Here is a 19,155-nt window from a genome sequence, read left to right on the forward strand (position 1 = left end):
TGGTCCATGAAAAGAAGACGAGAGTAGTATTGATCACTGAAATTGCCACACCCAATGACTACAGTGTCTTGCATACAGAGAGACACAAAGTCATAAGATATCAATCTGCAGGCAAAAGTGAGAGCAATGTGGAAGAAGGATACCCAGATAGCTCCAGTAGTAGTAGGAGCAACGGGTCTTATAAAAAGAGTCTACAAGTATATTTAGATACACTACCAATACATGTAACTCCATACGAACTGCAGAAGGATTCATTACTGGGCACATTGTGGGTGCTGCAAAGAGCACTTTTGGCCGACATCAAAGAGTGAAACAATAGTAATTTCATGAACTTTAATCATACTTTGACTTGGGAATCGGGTCCATTCCCATCATGGTATTGGAAACCCAAAAGATTTGGAGAAATTTAAAAAGGGAGAGACCTTATTAACAAGGGCATAGGTAGTCTCCAAACTCTGGACCAAAGTCAGTCTGGTTTCATTAAAGGTAGATCATGCCTGTTAAACATGGTTGACTTCTTTGAGAAAGTCACCAAAACCTTGGACAAGGGAAAGAACAGTGCATACCACCTATCTTGACATAGCCAAGGCATTTGACACAATCCGCAGTTTGGGTATTATAGAGAAACTCTCCTAAATGGGAATTAAACCCTGCATTTCCAGATAAGTAACCAACTAGCTCACTGACAGGACGCATGCTGTTAAAGTGGCTGACTTCACCTCTAGCAAAAGACCAGTCACCAGTGGCATACCACAGGGTTCAGTGCTGGGCCTCTTACTGTTAAGAATGTATTTTTTAGAAGTCCAGACAAACTTGGATTGCCTGTGGCTGACCAAGTTCACTGAAGATTGTAAATTGGGAGCAGTCATTGAGTCCTTCAGTGATGTTAATGTACTGTAGACAGGGTTAACACAGACAAATAATTGGGTATTAAAGCTAAATGCAAAAAAAAATGCATTACTATTCCCTTTGGGAAAGCTGACATCCCTGCTAATTATATACAGCACCCCACTAATTGTCAACCCAGTAGTACATGATCTGGGTTGATAGTCTGAACTTTGACCACCACATGTCTGCAGTAGTAAGGAAATCCTTCTATGTGGCACATCTTCTAAGTAAAGACATCGCATCTAGATCGAAGGATGTTATAATTCCATTTATACCAGGCCCTTTTCAGACTAATAATTGAGTACAATGCTCCCTCACCAGGCACCTGCAACAACTTGAGAGACCACAGAGGTTTCTCACCAATAAATTACAGAGTACACAAAAAAGTCCTATGTGGAAAGACTGAAAGCCCTGGCACTGTATGCTGTCTCCTACAGGTTGCTAAGTGGTGACCTGTGCCTGGCTTACAGGGCAGTCTCTGACCTGGCCCTGATGGAAATGCTACACATTTGTAAATCAAACTGCAGGAGAGTCATTCACTCCAGGGATCTTAACCTAGCCTCTGACATGAACAGGTCATGCTGGAGAGATAAGATGCATCTCCCAGAGACTGCCACTTCTCTGGAGAAAGCTTCCAATTCATGTGAAACAGAGCCACTCCCTGACCCTCTTCAGATGCAACCTAGATCAATGGATGGGTGACCACAGATTCACTCCTGGGGTGGTGCCCATATCCCTCTGGGGTAGAAGAAGTCAATATTAATTACCATAGATCCTTACCTCTGTGAACTTCACTTGCCTAACCACTGACAATTGGGACAAATCAGGATAAATATGACTAGGCTTGTACAGGCTCTAGGGCCATTAGCCTAGTAACGTCCTATGAGCCAATGAACCTATTATGTTATTCAGTTAGTTGCTGACAGCATGTAGGATAACCTGAACAAATCAGTAAGCAGTAGGAGCATTGCAACTTGGACTTCTGAGGCTTGGTCTTGTGATTGTGCCATCACTTTAAAAGACAATGAAGATAAACCAGAGTAAACTTTGGGGCAGACTTGAGTTTTTTAGTGACCACGCTAAGTGTCACAACGGGATATCACTACTGTGAACTTAAGGAGAGAATGCAACATGTGAGAAGGCTGTCATTTGTCATCTTAATGACATCAGTCAGCTAGCACTACCAAAACTGAATGGCAAGACATTTGAACCCAGGACTGTGTGACTGAGGGTTTTAATATCTCATGAAGTCCGTGTCAGTGTGTGATGTGGCAGAGCTGGGAAAATGCTGCTAGGATGCCGGATGTTTGGACACGGTAGAAAATAAATATTTTCATGAGCCATTGTTATGTAGCTGTTTAGCTGTGGTGACCTAAGCAACAGAAGTTGTCAAACGTAAGGTAGTCAACATGTTCAGGTAGATGATAGAATAAGCATATGCAAAAGTACTGGAAGAAAAGATCATGAGAGACAAAGTAAAATGGTAGCTTACATATTTCAGGAGGGTGTAGATGAAGAAATGTGATTCTGTCCAGACTTATTCCTGCCTTAGCTTAGCATACCAGGATACATTCAGGATATCTATGACACTGAAATGGATTAAGTGGGTATTGAAGATGGATGTTTGGAGGACCTACTTCAGAAAAAGGGGCACAATAGTAGTCACTGGCAGAGGGGCTGGGCATCCATTTCTACTGCTTCCTGTCTGCATTTAACTAGTGTCTGGTGTTAGAGGGCCAGCAGGCAGGAAGCATGACAAAGCTTTATTCTACGCACCTGTCCAGTAGAGTGGGTAAGGAAGAATGTTTGGAGAATTCATAGGAATGTCAATCTTGCAAAGATTGTATAGCTTCTGTTGGAATAAACTGCTTGCTTGAGTAAACATGGTCCCAACACTATATCCATTGCATGACTACTGCTTGGAGCTTTGTCAGGAAAGTCCATAAAGACAGTGGTAGGAACATTATAAAAAGCCTCATTCATCTGCATTCATGAGAGAGAGGCACTTTCTTCTTTGGGGATAATAGTAAGGTATGCAACAGTCAGTCAGTATTTACAAAAAAAAAAAAAAAAAAAAGTGTGTGCCTTGTGTGTATGTATGCGTATATATGTGTGTATATATATATATATATATATATATATATATATATATATGTATGTATATGTGTGTGTGTGTATATATATATATATATATATATATATATATATATATATATATATGTATATATATATATATATATGCTAAAAGACTGAGACAGACTGAAATGAAGAAACTGCATGAAAGAAAACTACAACTTCAACGGCACTGATGGAAAAAAACACACGAGTCAGGAACAGATAGTTTTAAGCGCTTTCATTCCTTTAATATGGTGGAACTTCATCAGAAAACAAGCAAATGTGATGTGTAAGACAATATATAGGAGTCCGGTGTGAAAACATTCAAAATAGATTTCAACTATAACTGGATAGCCAATAGCTGACATGCAATTTTTGTGAATATTCATAGTACGTTACAATGGGCAATGTAAAGGAGTGACCTCAGCACAAGAGTTTGTAATAATTGGTCGTTTTGGACCATTTCCAGCGCTTTTGAAGTTCCCTGTTTAAAATCCGCGTTTGCGCTTTGCTGACAGCATAGCGCAGCACCGGTTAAACAGGCTTAAACTATTCCTGGCTCCGCCAAGTCTGAACTTCAATTTTTCCCTTAAGAAAGCTCTACTTTCAACAAAATCAGTCTATTCGCTTTATCATAAGCCTAGCACTTGCTCTTAAAACCTTTCTTTTAAGTGAAGTACCCTTAAACTAACGTGAGCACTACATCCACCTACAACCCGTGCTAATACCCACTTCCCTTCAAAGTCCTCTCTCTGACCCAGTTACACATCACCCCCTTATACTATTCTGGCATGTCGAGTGGTATATTACTGACGTCCTCTCCAGTTCAGCTGGTTAATCTGGAAATCCTGAGACAATGTTACAATTGTCTCATGTACACAGACAACCCTCTCCTCCTCCCAACAAACACAAACACATGTGAGAGATGCAACTATATAGCCAAACTGGAGGCTGAACTCTCTCAACACAAGACTAGCAAGACCGGACAGGAGGAGAAGGTAACCACACACACAACAAACCCAGTCTCACATAAACCAACCACAACTGCAAACCAAACACATAATAACACAAAGACATACTCGGAGGCTCTAATAAAAAAATTACCGAAACAACAGAGGCTCCCAAAGCAAACATCCAAGAAAACACCACCTCAAAACTCTGCACATGTAACACATAGTACACAAAGTCAGTGTGCCGAACAATCACAGCCCTTAAGGCGAAACACCATGCCTGATACACTAGTAATAGGTGACTCTATAGTCAGACACACTGACGTCCCGCTTACCAGGCTGAACAATGAGAGGGTAACGGTGAGCTGCCTGTCGGGAGCTAGGATCCGCCACATAACACAAGCACTCAGGTCACTCCAAAGCAAGTACAAATATGACTCAGTCATTGTCCATGCCGGCGTGAATGACCTGAGACGTACCTCCTTGGACTACATGAAAAGAGACATAGCGGAGCTCTCTGATTATGTAGCCCAGGCCGGTATGACCCTGCCCCTGAGCAGCATCTTGCCCTCACTAAGAATGATGCCACAATACAAAGACAAGATGATCAGCTTTAATAATTGGCTCAATTACTGGTGTCATTCTAGGGGGATCCAATGTCTGTCTACTTGGGATGACATGCTGGACAAGCCACGCTGCTTCGCAAGGGACGGCTTGCACCTGTCACCACTGGGCTTCCTGATATTGGCTAAGGCTCTTGCCACCCCCATAGTGCCTTTTTTAGGCAAGGCTCAAAAGACAAACCCACCACCTTAGAAAACAATAAAGGAAAAAAACTAAGGGTAATGCTGCTCAACGCCAGAAGTCTAAATCTCAAGATGCAGGCTCTCGAAGCACTCCTCAGTATGGAGAGCATCGATGTCTGTGCAGTAACTGAAACCTGGTTCAAGGCTCCTGAGAAGCACCCCAGCCCTACCAGGTTATACCTCGTATCATGCATTTCGCCCCCAAAACCTGGGCCGAACCACAAAAGGAGGGGGAGTGTCCATATTCATTAAAGACACCCGTACCTCCAGGTTAGTGGCAACACACGAAGCATCGGAGACCATCCATGTGCAACTAACCATAGGCAAAACTACTACAACTTGTAGCATGCTACAGACCACCCTTGCAATCTCAGGAACTCCATTCAGCCTTCCTGAAGACACTGGAGGATATGAATGTCTCACCAAATACCATCATATTGGGAGACTTCAACTACCCAAACATAGACTGGGTGCATTACTCAAGCCCTAACACCCTAGCCCAAAGGTTCCTGGAATTCATCAACTCAAATGCGATGGAACAACTAGTCACCTCCCCCACAAGGGGAAATAATATACTTGACCTGATCATCACAAACATGGGGACAAAATGCTCAACACTGGAAGTATACCACTCACTAGTGAGATCAGACCATAAACTAATAACCCTAGATATTCATATCCCACCTCCACCTCCAGCACAAAAGACCACAGTGAGAAACTTCTCAAAAGCTGACTTTGCACTCCTTAGGACTGAAGTGGTATCCTTCAGGCCCCCTGGGCCAGTGGAAACCACATCCCACACTGCTGAATCCTTCACAAATGCTTTCTATGGGCATCTCCAAGAGTGCATGGATCATGCAATCCCAAATAAAACCAAGACCCTTTCCACCAAAGGCAGGCATCCTATCTGGTGGACCCCAGCCATAAACAAACTTTATAACAAGAGAAGGAAGCTACTGCAAGACGGAGCAAAATCCCATAAAGGGAAGGCATCCCTGATCAGCACTAGCAAAAAACTACGTTCGCTAATAAAATCATCAAAGGCCAACTTCGAGAGAAAAATCGCTAAGGACACTAAAGATAATCACAAGGCCTTCTTCAGTTATGTTAGAAACCTGGGCGGAAACCCTCAGATATGCGCAGAGTTAGTTCATAATGGCAAAAAATATACTGAACCCACAGATATTGCCAACATACTGGCAGACAGGTTCAGTGCAAATTTCTCCCCTCCCTCTCCCCCAAAAGACGAAATAAATATCTCAGCTGAATGCAACCTCCCTGAAATCTCAGATGTCTAGGTGAGAGCTGCCCTCAGCAAAGCTAAAAATACAGCATCCATGGGACCTGACGGTGTCCCGGGTTGCGTGCTACGTGAACTCCTAGAGGAGCTAAACCCGCACATAAGAACGCTGTTTAATCTTAGCCTTGCTACAGGATACGTCCCTGAACACTGGTGTACAGCTACAGTGGTCCCACTCCCCAAAGGTGGCACCTCTACAGACCCTGGAAACTACCGCCCCATAAGCTTGACCAGTCTGGTCTGTAAAGCTATGGAAAGGATCATTATGGAACTCATAAACAAAGACATCTGGGACCTACAGACAATTGACCCTACCCAGTTCGGCTTTGTTAAAGGCAGATCCTGTCTTTTAAACCTGGTGGATTTGAAACCGTCACTAGAGCCATCGATGAAGGCAAAGCAGTTCATACAGCCTACCTGGATCTGGCAAAAGCCTTCGACACAATACCCCACTCAGGCATCATAGACAAGCTATACAGCTTAAATGTAAACCCGTTTGTCACAAGATGGGTTGCAATCTGGCTAAAGGACAGAACCCACAAAGTCAGAATAGCTGGAGCTATGTCAGACTCTAAGCTAGTCACAAGTGGAGTCCCACAGGGCTCTGTCTTGGGACCCCTCTTGTTCGGCATTTATTTCTCAGATGTGCAGGCAAACATAGGGGGGTTGTGGCTGACAAAGTTCGCAGACGACTGCAAACTAGGCGCCATAGTCGACACACCAGCTGACACATGCATCCTCCAGAAGGGCCTCACAGAAACAGACGACTGGTGCCAGAGTCATGGCCTTAAACTAAATGCCAAAAAATGTATAGTCATCCCCTTTGGAAAAAACAAAGTACCCACAAATTACCACATAGGTGGTAATCCATTAAGTACGGAAAAAGTAATCAGAGACCTGGGGACCCAAGTTGACAGTGACCTCTCATTTGACACCCACGTCGCCAAAGTGGTTGGAAAGACCTTCTACCTTGCCCACCTTATCATGAAGGGATTCACATCCAGATCAAAGGATGTCATTGTACCCTTATATTCCTCCCTTATCAGGCCTATGATTGAGTACAATGCCCCATTTGGTATGTACCTCACCCAGCACCTGCAGCAGCTGGAGAGACCCCAAAAGTACCTTACCAAGAAGATCAAGGGTCTCCAGCATATGTCATATGCTGCCAGACTGAAAAAGCTCCATCTCTATTCAGTAGCATACTGCCTGCTCAGAGGTGATCTGTGCCTTACGTACAAGGCCATGTCCAATTCAGAATTAATGGACATGCTCCATCTCAAAAAATCCAAATCCTTCAGAGCCACGAGAGCTAAAGATCTAAACCTCAGCACAAATATGAATAGGACATGCTGGAGGGACAGATTCATAACCCAGAGGCTTCCCGCACTCTGGAACAGGATAGCTGTCCATGTTAGGCGGAGCCCCACACTGACTCTATTCAAGAGAAATCTGGACGAATGGATGGGTGATCGTAGGTTTACCCCAGGGGTCATCTCTGTGTCATTGCTAGATAGAGGCAGAGTATACTAAATTTAATTTAAATTGTACACTTTTGTATCATTACATGGGGTGGCGAAAGCCACATACACTTTGGCTAGGCTTATAAATGCCCTAGGGCAGATAGCCTAGTACTATACTATGAAACTATGAGAACTAGTTGTAATTAAAGCTGTGCATGGAGAGACCAATCAAAATAACCTTAAACATATTCCAAGACCAATCAACATCACCTTAAACATATGCAGAGATATAGTGTAGAAGAGTGGTAAAAGGTCCAATCAGGACATAGTGGTATCACAGAATGAGCCTATCAGGAACATTGTTGAGATATGCAAATACTTGTAAAAGATAACCAATAGTGTTAAACAAGATGTGTATAGAACAATAGCAGGTGTTTGAGATGGCCATACTTTGAGACTGTTCGTTAACGAAATTGTAACAAGCCAGGCTACAAAACGAACAAATCATTAGGTGTAAAAATCAAAATTATTACATTGGTCTTGCCCTCGTAATACAATTTCAAATTAAGATTATCATAGAGTCCAGGTGTGCAGTCTGCTCCATCGGGGAGAGTGGAGTAATCACTGAAATAAAAAGTTCAACTTGTTTGAGGACAAAAAATCACAAATATGAAAAGATACGGCATGTGGAGGAGTGAGCTGCCAGCGCGTTTCTGCTATCAATGGATCTGAATGTCCCGTAAAGTTCTTTCACCTTATTGGAAAGGTTTTGGCTGGTCTTTTTGATGTAGAAATGATGGTAGGTTTCGTGCAGTGCTGCGTGCTCTATAATCCTGTTATTACATTTAGAGTGGAGATTAAAAACAAGTTATAGATTAACATGCGTAAACGTGTAGCTCGTGTTAACATGCAATTCTTGTGAACATTCGAAATACGATGCAGTGGGCAATGTAAAGAAAAAGCACCAATTACAAAAAAAGATGAGATGTGTGTATATATATATATATATATATATATATATATATATATATATATATGTATATATGTGTGTGTGTGTGTGTGTGTATATATATATATATATATATATATATATATATATATATATATATATATGTAAATGTGTATGTCTGTGTGTGTGTGTATATGGGTCCACTTTGTAATTTCGAAATACTGAAATCCTGAATTTCAGTATTCCAAAATTACAAAGCCAAAAACCCAACCAAAACTCACAAACTCTAAAACACACAACCGCGAAATTCAAAATCCCGTACTCAATGCTACATATACAGCACACACAAGACCCCCCCCCCACAATCAAACAAACTAATCTAAACTACATACAAGTAGGGGGGCAAGTCCCCCTGCACCCCCACACCCCCCTACTTATATATTCTAACTCCGAGATCGCACAAACAGCAACACAAATGAAACACACACACACACACACACACACACACACACATACACATATCTTACAGTCCCTCAAACACACACAACAGTCACAACACACTCCTACACACACTAATCCCTTAACCAACATACTAACACACACAAACTTACGAAAATAAAACCTAAACATCCACATTCCGTACCACCGGAAGCAGAAATTCAAAATATCGGTACTTCGGTATTTTGAATTTTGTGCTTCTGCCGGTTTTGGAAATGTGAGTATTCAGCTATTTCGAAATTACAAAGTGGACCCATATATATATATATATATATATATATATATATAATGTAATGTGTGTAGTCCTATATAATTATGTTTGTAGTGTATTTCTGTGTCTGTATACATATATATGTATGTATATGTGTGTGTGTGTGTGTGTATATATATATATATATATATATATATATATATATATATATATATATATATATATATATGATTTGTGTGTGTGTGCGCATGCAGGCATATCTGTGTGCAGATGTATACGTTTGTCATTAATAGACTACAGTCTACAACATCAACTGCAGAAACTATCAAAAAGAAGACAGTATAAAAGTACACTGGTCACAGAAGTAAAACACGCAGCATACGTTTGTGATCACACACGCCCTAAATACACCTAAGACTTTAAACAAAGTAAAAGATAAAGCAAAGTGCTTTATGTGGGATGCTTTGATCCCCACACCCCCTTATATAATATATATTAATTCCAAAGGTGTACGCTAATGCAAATAAAGGGAACCACTGTATAGTAAGCCACACTTGTTCCACAAGTCAGTCAGTCCTGCAGTCACTTAAGAATGCATTCTGACACTTGTGATGTATAAAATAGCTGTGAACAAGCTGGGCACTTGATGATAAAATGCAATGAAACCCCATACAGGTTTAGTTACTCAAATATATTCATGTGTGTGTTGTGGAATATGGGCAGAGGTAGGTACATCTTGCACTGTATTTGTTTAAAGAATGACACTCTGGGCAAGTGGTGGAGTAAGGATAAGTCCTGAAGAGAGTTTCCTGATCCTGCAGTACAAAGTGCTTCATTTATTGCACAAAGCAGACTCCACATATTTTATTTACATTAGGGATGAATTACTGTTTCCAACATAATTTCAAGTAGCTACATAAACTTGAATACTGCTTAGTGCTTTAGATAATCCCCATAGTTTTTTTATTTATGAAGTATCTGTGGGTGATTTACCTAATTGTACGTCTGAGATGCTTTTTAGTCATTTTTAATAGTATCAGTTAATTAATTTTATTATGTTGTTTTATCCCCTCTGACTACCTGTTATCAGCCCTCCCTGTGTGAACTGGACCCATTTTTCCCCAGTGGAACTGTTGCTATTGGCTATCATTTAAGTCTCTTTCCATTTTTTTGGTTATTTGACCCCAAGTCCACTGCTTGAAAAATCGTACATGCTGTTAGATGTGAGGATTTACAGCATCCATGTTCCCACACACACAGTCCTATGAAGGCTACCATGCTATGTTGGCAAGGACCAAATGCATGTCCAAAGTGGTGTTACCCAAAATACCCCATTTCCCCTAATATGTGTCCTCCATGCAGTTAGTTGGGGTGGCACCCTGCGCCAAGGAATGGCAAGCCACAAGTCATCTGGGTTGAAATCAGGACTTTACTCCGCTTCAGTGTGGAGCCATGCTGTGTCAGTCAGGGTTTTCATGTATTTTAATAGTGTAGTCAGAGTGTTGTGTATATGTTAGTTTTTGTCATTTAGGTTATGTTTTTAGTTACTTAAATCAGACTTAGTTTAGATTGGGACCTTACTTCTGGTAATGCTTCATTGTACTGGTTTTATTTATTTTTTTATTTGTTTATTTTGCTTAAACATATTTCATTCATAAGGGCAGTATTGTTTTTTGGGGATCTGTGCATTTTTCAGCAGTGTCCAATGCTGCATTTTTACATTGGAATGAATGGGAGATGCAGAGCATGTTTTGTTTTTATTTATTTTCCTTTGTTTATATTTGCCTCTTGCTTTTTATTTGTACATTTGGGTTGGGGGTTATTTTAGGCGAATTGTGCTTTGTTGTAGTGTGTGTGTGTGTGTGTATGTGTATATGTGTGTGTGTGTGTGTGTGTGTGTGTGTGTGTGTGTGTGTGTGTGTGTGTTTGGGTATTTTGTGGTGCATTGTGTATTATTTAGTTGTTCATTTTAGTGAGTGGCATGCATTTGGAAGAGTTAATGCTGTTTCTCGGAAACTGATGATGCAGGTAGAATATACATAATTTGATTTCATTAGTAGAGATTAAATAAATTGCTGGTACTTGCATGCAGAGTGATATTAAAATATGTAGACAATAGGGATGAATACATTTTTATTATTTAAATAAATTAAAAGCATTATATATAACTATATGTGTGTGTAATCTATGTACTGTTTTTTCATTGCATTTAATTGTTCATATTAAAAGCAGTTTAGCAGGTTATATGTTATATGTGAGCCACTTTTTTCAACCAGAAGGAAAGCAGTGTCTTGTATATTTCACCTCATGTTGAATTTCTGCATGTCTGCATTGTTAGAGCTAGAAATGTAAGATATTCTTTTTCATATTTAGTTCTTTAAGTTAAAACATGCATTTGTACATACATGAAGTGACAGGCTTTATTTACCTGTAAAGCAGCCTCAGACTGGGAAAGCTGTAACCTAAACTGTGTCTGCAGCTTTAAAAAATGTTTATGTCTGTACAGTGATTGGCTGCAACAGAGGACATTTGTCTTCGTTTACGTATTACCCTCTGCATGCCTTTCTGTTTACTTCACTGAAAAGGTTCTGGCTGAGACATTTTGAGTTAGTTTATCCGGTACTGTATTCTGTTGATGTAACCTGAGTTTTATGATGTGCAGCATATCATAAAAATGTGTTCTCATTTTGTTTGACTGTGCAAAAGGTATTGAATGGAGGAATTTAAAGCCAAAGGTAAGATTGTGGTAACTTTTTTTTGTAAAAGAAGTGTTGATTTGTACAAGTTGTGGCACAATCCCTTGTAACAGTATGTCATGCATTTTTGTTTTGTTGCTCAACAGTACAACTAAAGTAATTTTGATGATTGATAAGTTTTTGAGTATTCACAGTTCTGTTCCAAGTTTTAGAATGGGTAGATTATGTTGAATGATGTGATTCGTAAGAACAGCAGAGTAACACGTTTTATCTGTAACTTTGTTACTGCTGCAGGGGGCCTTTCGTACAGTGTTTCTGCTTGTTTTGAGCTGTAGCTTTAGTAACCACTGCATGCAGTCTGGGGAGCTCATTGCGTGTAGAGTGTCTCTTCTGGCCTGAATTAAGAGAGAAATGAATAATGATTTGTTTGCTCTGGGTTTGGGAGAGTTTAATGCTACAGTGATAAGTTAGGTGGCTGTTTTGAAAGGTAAGGGAACGAGGAATCTGCAAATTTGTATAACCAAGCATCCGAGAGAACCAAAAGAGTCTGAAGTTCTACATGAGAGAAATAATATGCAACCTCCAGGTGAAGAAGGTATCGCAAGTTTGTTTTAAGTGCAGTGTAGTCATTATTTGTTTTTGTTTTTTCTTCCTGGAAAAATATATGACCATCAGCGGAGTTAGAAATGTTTGAATCCCTTATGTTGTAAATTATGGCCCATAGAATTATTCATACTTTCAAAAGCAAGTATTTTTTAACGTTATCCATTGTGTTATGTAGTAATGCTAATTTGCTTTACCATTGTTAATGTGAGAGTGGAACTTTTCTAATATTGAAGAGTGGAGTTTTTTCCCCCTTGATGTCTGTACTGTATGGGTAGTGGTTTCTTTTTGTGTACCAGGTATGTGTTTTTAAATTAAATATTTTCCAAAATCACCATTTCTGTTATGTACATTTGGACCAGAGGGTCAGAAGTATTTAGCAAAGGAAATTGTCAGTTTTTGTGACTGCCAGGAGGTCTGTATTTATGGTACTAGACTCCCTGTAGCCTGTAAGGAAGCTCGAATAGTTTCAAGTTTTAAATGTGAAGTCAGCAGCTGTGTGAAATAGTGCAGTACCATGAATTTGGGCACCTACAGGAAATTCCGTTGATAACTGGTTGTAATGCCAAGTATTCTTTGTCCAGGTGAATGTTATCCAGTACAGTAAGTATGGTGTACGTACAGTAAGTGAATATTTTCTAGCTTCTTATAGACTCATTTCTGTTTTGACTTTCTTCGCCAGGGTCCAGCCATGATGAACTTGGTCAGAAAAAGAGTCTAAGCATACCAAAAATAATGCTTGAGGACTTGTGCAAGAGTTTCTTACAGAAGTTTAAAAGCTTTGAATTGTATTTGCTGAAAAGCAAAGGCTGTTTTGAAGATGAAAGATGCTTTTGCATTTCTGTATGTTCATGTATTTTATTACAGTAACTCAACCCAATTCAAAAGATGTTCAGTTACATTAATAAAAAGTTGATTTATGGTTATGTTTTGCATGTTTGTTTTTTAATAATTTAACTTGACAAGTTTGGTTCCCTTATGTGTGTTGTGTTGGGTTGTGTTGAATAGATGTAGTAGTGACATATTCACAAGTATGTTAAACACAAATGTGAAATGTGGTTTGTGAGTACGTAGTCATAGGAGGATTGCAGCAAAGTCAAGATAGCTGCTAGTCACAAAGCAGGTTTTTCTATGTAGTTTTCCTTGTCGGCATGTTATGCAGTTTAAGACATAGTATTTTCTGGAAGTTTTTTTGAGTGGACTGCAGTGAGTTCAAGGATGGAAGTAGAACAGTGGAGGACAGTTTTCCGTTTTTCAGTAATATATACCCAATATATCTTATGGTGTTTTTATTAAAGGATAATCTTAAACTAAAATTCAAAATAATCCATGGGTCAATGAATTAAAAAAAAAAAAAAAACTGCTATAGAAACTAAGTATGTCATTTAGTGAGCTGCAGGGATAGCACACTGCCTGTGGTGAGTGATATAGCAACCCACTTGTCTTGACACTTACAGAACTAATCTGGTTTATGATGGATCATTGCATGCTCTTCAGGCAGGATTACAGGATTCCTGTGTCTGCTTTTGGAATCTTATTATCTTCAATCACAACCTATGAATAGTTTGCTTCTATTTTAGGAGTGATGTATTCCTACAGTCTTTAAACTAGTTATTACTTTGTTGATGGTTATTTCTGCTGATAGATCTGCACTTTGTAGATTGTCCCTTAGAACTTCTAAGTGACAATCTACAAAGTATAGATCAGGCAGCAGAGATGACTATCAACAAAGTAGATATGAGATTAAATAATGCAGCTCTACATCTCTCGTAAGATACAAGCAAATCGTTCATTTTATTTCATGGGTAGGGCAGTTGTAGTATTATGCATTTTTTACCTGCATCATTGGTTTCCCAAAAAAAGCCCCAACTCTGCCATGGTACTTCATTGATAACCATCTGTGCTGATTGATCTGCCATGGTAAACTTTGTCAGAAGACGAGAAAGAGTCCAAGCATACCAAAAATAATGCATGTGAACTTGCACAAGAGTTTTTACCAGAAGTTTAAAAAGTTTTGGATTATATTTTGCTAAAAGGAAAGCTTGTTTTGAAGTTGTCTGGGCATACTTCTTTCTGGTCATTCAGTCTCTTGCCTTGGAGAGTCTGAGGTTTTTTTTTTCCATTTCAAAATGGTGACCATTCGGTTTGTCAAGAAGCATGCCAGGTTGCCGGTTATCAGTCAAGTACCCTGCTATTGTGAAAGAAGGGTACAACACTTTCCAAAATCAATGCAAGAAACGGCTAAAAAAGAGACACTGACAGAATACCAAACTGTTGAGTATTCCTAAGCATTTATAGAAAGTTGTGAATCAAATCTTAGGGAGGGTTAAAAGGCTGGTGTGTTTTTTTCACACTGATGCACAGATGCAAACTTGCTGTATTTTCTTCCCACATTTCTGAACTGTCCAGAGCAGTGTAATTGTGCACCTTCTGGTTGTCTGGGCATATTTCATCCTGGTCATCCAGTTTCCTACCTTGGAGAGTCTTGTGTTTTTTTTTTCCATTTCAAGATGGTGACCATTCACTTTGTCAAGAAGCATGTCTTGTAGCTTGGTATTGTGGTGCCTTCGGATGTGTGTTACTTCTAACCTTGTTAGCAAAATTGCTGAGGAAGGACATTGCTCAGTAAGGAAGGAGGCTTTGCACCACTTTATTTGTTTTAATACTATGTGTATACCTCTCAACCTCTTAGAGCAAGAAATCTGGACAAAGCCATAAATATTCTGGGGCCTTTGTCTTCCTATTAGAGAAACTTTTTTTAAATATTGCTCTTACAGTCTTAGAAAGTTGACAGAATAAACAGGTTTTACATTAACATGAATTTTCAGAAGAGCATAACATTTGAAACTCAAATGTCTGTTATTTTCTGACTTCAGCCCTCAATGATTTGCCAGAAAACCACAATTCTGTGAGAAACGGACCATGATTATGAGGCAAAAATCTGGACATTCTTTGAAAATCTATACAGCTGAGAGGTATGAATGTGTCCTGTGCTGAGCAGATCATTTAGCCTTTCAAGTCTTATATTTGAAGCAAAACAGTTACTGTGAAGTCACTGTGGCTCATCTTTGGTAATCTCTTGGTACTGTCTCATCGTGTGACTTGTAACCATAAAAGTCATTACAGGCAATGTCTAGCTAGAAAATAGATGCATAAAATCTTGCATTGCAAAAACTTCTAAAGGAATAGTAGAATATTCCTTTAGACTTCAGTTAATTTATTGACCATGGCAGACCAGCAGTGATGTGAAAAATAGGCATACTGCAATGCCTGTGTATCTAGGCTCCTGTATGTTAAATCCTGCTGCATGCTTTCATTTGAATTCAGCCCTATTTGCTATATAAAGTTGTGGCTCAGGAGCACATGTGCAGAATTAATTACTGAAGAGATTTGGAGAGTGAGCGAGAGATTGTATCTGAATTATCTGCTGCTATATTTAGTTAGACTGACACCATTAGTGTGCTAGTTTCAGCAGTGGTTGTGACACTGGTGTTTACTTTTTAGGTGATAAGAGTCTGAAAATAATTGGTTTGTGTTTATGCTGTAAAAGTGCAGTTATATGCTTATAAATATATTACACAATTTCTTGTGGCATTCAGCCCCAACATAAGTATTGTTGGGGGGTTTAAAGTGTATGGGATCATAACCTGATGCCTGTAAACCAGTTTGTGATCTCGGTAACATCCTTTCAAGGATTCCATTTTTTACATAGGTTTGTTGCCATGGTTACTCTCCTAAATATGAGCCGTATAATTAAAGAAAGAAAAATGCCAGCAGTATAGGTAGAGAGATGAAGTGCTGACTGTGACCCAGATGACTTCTGACTGAAGGATGACGTAGAAAATGGAGGAATTGGCCTGGGGAGTGGGAGTGAGTTGTTGAATGTTTAAAAAAAAAACAAAAAACACTCAAATATGGGGAGGACATGCAGACTCCATACAGAAGGCACCCTAGCCAATAACTGACCTAGAAAACCTCTTGTTATGAGGTAACAACGCTATCTGTTATGCCACCGTGCCACTAAGCACTTCAGTGTAGAATATTTGGTGTATCAGATAGCTACTATGTCATTGTATTACATACATATGCACAGAGATTCACAGGCACATTCATACTGTCCTTGTGCACATACATACAGATACTAAGCATTTGTGCACAGACACGCACAGACATACCCATGCTCACAGACAAGTAGCCATACACTCCCATGCACACATTCATCACCAATTTCCTGGATTGGCAGTCTGCACATAGTAAAGCTGTCCCAGTTCCCTTCTGCAACCCCCCCCCCTTGCCTCCTTTGAAATGCATGGGTGCATGCCGCTACCTAGAAGCGTAGCCGTACACGTATTCTACACTGCTGTTCAGGGTAACCTGCATAGTATGGGGTGTAGGACTTCAGTACTATGCAAGTATCCTAAGTGAGCAATGCACCAGGCCACTTATGGGCCTCATTAGCATAGGCGTACCTCTGGCAGCCACATGTAAATACAGTGCCGGAAGTCTCCTTGCCCAGTAGTGTGGAGATGTGCTTCTAGGCATCACGGTGCTCTATGAATCGGGTATACTTGCTTAGAACACAAGCCACATTGAGCAGCTATGCATATGCTAGGTAACATATCTATAAAACCTAACAGATGTTTTAAATATTGTAAAGGTTAGAACCATGCAGTTATGTCAGTATTTAAACTTTGATGTTCTTTTCATTAAAGTAATGTTAAATATTTCTGCCATTGTCTAAATTTAGTCCACAGAATGTCCTTAAGCCATCTTTAAAGGCTTCATTTTTAAGGTTTAATATGCCTGCCCAGCCTGTGCTTGTTAACTTCAAGACTCCATTCTTAAAAACATTTGAATGATTTAAGCAAAATGTAGATTTTTTTTTTCTGAATTTCAGTTTTATTTTGAGATTTACATTTTTTTTTTGCTTTATTGTTATTTTATTGAATTCAGATCTTTTGTACATAGCTCAAATTTGTTCTTTTCTTTACAGTTCCATTGTATTGTTGTTATGATATTATTTTATTGTAATAATTGAATACTTATCTGTTTAGGCAAAATAATAAAGCATTAAAAACAAAAACAAGGTGTCCTTCACGTGAGACATTGCATCTCCGAGCATCTGTTCTGTAAAATGCTTGAACTTAGCCCCGTGCCTTGCCTTACTCTCCCAAATTCTGAGACAATGTATATTTATGTAAGGATTATAATAGCATTCTAGCTTTCAGTATTCTTAAGGTGGTGCTGCGGTAGCATTGTCGCCTCACAGCAAGACTTTGTTGCGTTCGATTCTCAGCTAGAGTGTCTTCTGTATGGAGGCATACGTGAATGGGCGTGTCTTCGTTGAAGGTTGTGCGTCAAGGCTGGTAACTCGGCACGTAAAAATCCACTACCAAACATTAGCGGACCGGAGTTCCGCTGTGGCGACCCCTAACCGGGATAAGCCGAAAGATACAACAACAAGTATTAAAATTAGTACTGTTGTAAAATGGATAAATTGTAACATCCACAACAATTAGTAAAATAGATAAAATGAAACATCCACAGCAATTGTACAGGCTAAGTTAAACAGATGTCAGAAGCGGTTTACAAATTATTTAGAATATTTTAAAAATCCCCAAGGACTTCTTTTGAAACTATATTAAAGAAAATACAGATTTTTTTTAACTTGATGAAAGTGAGAAATGGTAGTGTGCTATAACTTCTGATTTTTTTTGTATGATTTATAGCAATAACCGACGACGTGGGTGTGATATATTTACCCATGGCTGGTGTGAAGCCCTCGTGATTAATAAAAGACAACCATGGGTAAATCTTCAATATACTACAAAATGGAGTCTGTTATTGCTATTATACAATGATGTTATTTAAGAAAAAAATTCCTTACTTTTCTTAAATAATGTCATTGTATGACGGCTCTGTGGTGTTCTTCCACTTTCCTCTGATATCCAGCTGCTTAATTTGATATATTGCACATGCGTATGGGATTTTCATTCCCATGCTTATGCGGTACATCAGTGCTGTGTGACAGGTGCTGTGTATAGGTAGCAACGGAGAAAGGAAGATCTCCGTTGGGTTATTTTTTTTTTTTTTAAATAAATAAAAAAAAAAAAATACCAGGTCACTTTGAAGGTATGGGAGAGACGTGACATAGAAAATAAAAGGATAATCAGGCACATTTCTCTAGTTTTGCATAACGTACCTGATTATTGTACTATTTTTGTCTATCCCATCTGTCTCATTGGTTTCATGTGTCCAGTTTTGTAGGTTTATTATTTTATTTATTTTTCTAAGTGAAAGAAAAGTGGCGTTTTTGTGGCATATATTAATGTAAAAAGTCCAGGCGACTGGACTCTTTTCCATTGGTATATGCTCAGATTTACAATGGGCACTCTGGTTGGACTGACCAATCAGAGTGCTACTTTCTGAGCGTTAATGAACAGTCATTGTACAGAATGTTTTATATCACACTGGAGTGATACAGAACAAATTGTTGTGCAGGTATCATCAAGGGAAATGGCAAGGAGGATAGACGAGTTCCAAAGGTAAAGCAAAGTGCTCACAACTTTGAAATATGAAGAGTCCTAGTACCTTCTCTAATTTTGATGTACATTAATCAGATGTGTAGACATTCTTTGAAGACTGAATTGTTGATTTTTACAATGTAAGTAAAATG

General features: G+C 39.2%; 1 protein-coding gene across 4 annotated transcripts in view; it reads left to right on the top strand.

Moving 5' to 3' along the window:
- The window catches only part of TRAF7 (TNF receptor associated factor 7), a 1,047,901-nt gene that overhangs the window by 31,993 nt on the left and 996,753 nt on the right, over positions 1–19,155 (top strand). Inside the window, exon 1 of one of the 4 annotated variants that reach the window (XM_044089203.1) lies at positions 11,771–11,915. The exons of 1 other annotated variant lie outside the window; for it this stretch is intronic. The gene's annotated coding sequence lies outside the window, so the exon portion shown is untranslated. Of the gene's footprint in view, positions 1–11,770; positions 11,916–12,248; positions 12,472–19,155 lie in introns of those variants that run through there. 2 more of the 4 variants (XM_044089206.1, XM_044089205.1) reach the window with 2 other exon arrangements.

This window comes from Protopterus annectens, chromosome 12.part0 (genome assembly GCF_019279795.1).
Source record: "Protopterus annectens isolate FY-2018-M chromosome 12.part0, PAN1.0, whole genome shotgun sequence".
In the NCBI taxonomy this organism is placed as follows: domain Eukaryota; kingdom Metazoa; phylum Chordata; order Ceratodontiformes; family Protopteridae; genus Protopterus; species Protopterus annectens.